Raw genomic sequence first — 2,500 nt, forward strand, 5'->3', positions numbered from 1 at the left:
GTCCGCCGGAAGGCGGAACCATCTCCTGACGGCGGCCCGGATGGTGACGTCGGCCGACTTCAGAGCACCCACCCGGGTGCGGCTGAGGGCCAGCCCATGGTACAGGCCAGGAAGAAGTACGTTGGTGAGAGCGTGGAGGCGCTGTTGCGGCTTCAGCGGAGCTCGGGAGATGACGTCAAGCTGCTCCACCAGGTGGCGACGTGGATTGAAGATACAGCGACCCGCCGTGGAAAATTGCAGCCCCAGGTACCGGAAGGTTTCACCCACACGCAGGGCAGGCATGGTGGTATTGCCTGCTGTGAAGGTGACATTGCTGTCCACCTTCACCTTCTTCTCGCGCCCTGACGCGACTAAGGCGAGGGTGAAACACTTCCGGGCGTTGATCTGCAGCCCCAGGTGTGCGAGGGCTGCGGTAGCTGCATCGATGAGGGACTGCAAGCCCCTCGGGGTCGCTGCAAACAGCAAGACGTCATCTGCAAAGGCCGCAGCGTTGACCCTGCGACCGAGGATCCGAGCTCCGATGTGAGAGGGCAGCTGGCCTAAAACGTAGTCCACCGCAAAGTTGAACAGGAGGGGGGAGAGGGGATCGCCCTGGCGAACGCCCCGTGCTGGCTGCACAGACACGCCCACGCCGGCGCCGTCCGCTATCACCGTCGTGCTGCCCTCGTAGCACCGCTCGACATACTCGACAAAACAATCCGGCAGGCCATGCGCCTTCAGCACAGGGCGAAGGGCAGCATGATCTACCGAATCGAATGCCTTAGATACGTCGATCGATGCCACAAAGACAGAGCGGCAGGAGCGAACTGCGTCGGTGAGGGCGGTGTCCAAGATGAACGTATTTTCCAACATCCCATCACGAGGGATGAATGCCCGCTGACGTTCGTCCACAGCACAAGCGCGCATCAGGCGTGACGCGAGAACCTTGTGAAAGGTCCGCGCCAGCACCGAGCAGACCGTAATGGGGCGAAAGTCAGCGGGGGATGTTGGTGCAGCCGTTTTCGGGAGAAGGGACGTCCGCGCGCGAAGCAGGCGTTCCGGAAGGGCGCGGGCCAGAAGGAAGAGATTCATCACTTTCACCAGGACTTCGTGCGGCAGGCGCCGCAACTCCGCTGGGGTAAGGCCGTCCGGCCCGGCCGCTGATCCCCTGGGCGGCAACGCGGCGGCGACCTCCTCATGTGTGACCGGCCCCCATAGGCACTCGAGAGCGACAGGCTCCGAGTGCGGGAGGAGGCGGTCACGAATGAAGCCCGCGGTGGAGATGGGCTTCTTAGTGAAGAGGTCCGCCCAGAAGTCCAGCAGACCAGGGATGGCAGGTGGCGGCTGGAGCAGGGTGCCATCCAAGAGGCCGCGCACGCAACGTGCACGCGACCTTCGGAAGGCATCCTGCGTTCTCGCATACTCCCAGCGGCGCCGCTTGCGCTTCTGCGTCGGCGGCGCTGCAGGCGGCCGCTTAGATGGTTGGCGCGGCCGCTGTGTCCTGGTGATCGATCTCTCCCCTCTGGACCCGACCGACGCAAGGGCATCCGGGAGCATGCCCAGGATGACATCGGGCGGCGTGCCCCGCCCTAGACCAATGACTCGATCCAGGGCAGAGAAACGCTGGGCGGAAGCAGGTAGCCCCGCCAGATGCTCCCAGATGGCGGCGTCAGTCGGCCCCTCCGGCGGCGGCCCGGTGGTGTCGGCCGCGAAGTCCTCGGCTGCGTCGACAGGCGGCGCAGCGGCCTCGCCCGCGTCAGGCAGCGGGCCCGCTGCTCCCCGGCGGGACGCCGGCTCTTCCCCCCGACCGATCTCAAGCGCCTCCATGAATTGGCGGACAAGCTGCTTGTGGGCAGCTTGCCGCCGTCGGCACTTGATTGCTTCGAGCGTTCGGTCGGGGAACATCCTGATGAGTTCTTGATTGACAAAGAAGAACCGGGCGTCCCTCTCAAGGAACAGTTCGGCCTCTGCCTTGGCGAGCGACAGGACTTCTTCCTCCGTCCACCTCGCGCGATGCCTCTCCGTGACGATCTCCGCGTTGGCGGCCGCAAGGTGTTGGCGGCGGCGATGGACCCCGAGACCGTTCTTGGTGGTGAAGCTGCGGTGGCACTCACTACAGGCGTAGATAGCTGCAACAGTTACAAGATCTTCGGCACGGCCGGTTGGCCGGCTAGGAGCTGGGGAAGCTGGGGTGGCACCTTCAGCGGAAGGGCCACCACTGTTATTCACTTGTCTGCTGCCCCCAACTTGAAAAGGGATAATGCGAGGGGGGGCTGGTAACCCCCCCAAGCCCCTGGTGCGGTCTTCCACTCTGCGAAAATCAGCGGGCCCACGAGAAGGGGAGAAGACCGCAGGAGAGGAGAGGCTAAGAGGGCTAGGCCCATGTATTGCGCATCACTCTCCCTGTAACTACAACCCAAGGAAGGCACCTCGCAGCAGCAGCACGACTACATCAAGACCGCACTTCGAAAAGCCAAGTCCGGATGCAGCCACAACGCCGCCACTTGGCCGCCTTAAGAGA

The 2,500-nt window shown here is 64.0% G+C and overlaps 1 pseudogene; it reads right to left on the bottom strand.

Moving 5' to 3' along the window:
* The window catches only part of LOC126150659 (large subunit ribosomal RNA), a 7,954-nt pseudogene that overhangs the window by 2,557 nt on the left and 2,897 nt on the right, over positions 1-2,500 (bottom strand).

Source organism: Schistocerca cancellata, unplaced genomic scaffold (genome assembly GCF_023864275.1).
Source record: "Schistocerca cancellata isolate TAMUIC-IGC-003103 unplaced genomic scaffold, iqSchCanc2.1 HiC_scaffold_987, whole genome shotgun sequence".
NCBI classification, from domain to species: Eukaryota; Metazoa; Arthropoda; class Insecta; order Orthoptera; family Acrididae; genus Schistocerca; species Schistocerca cancellata.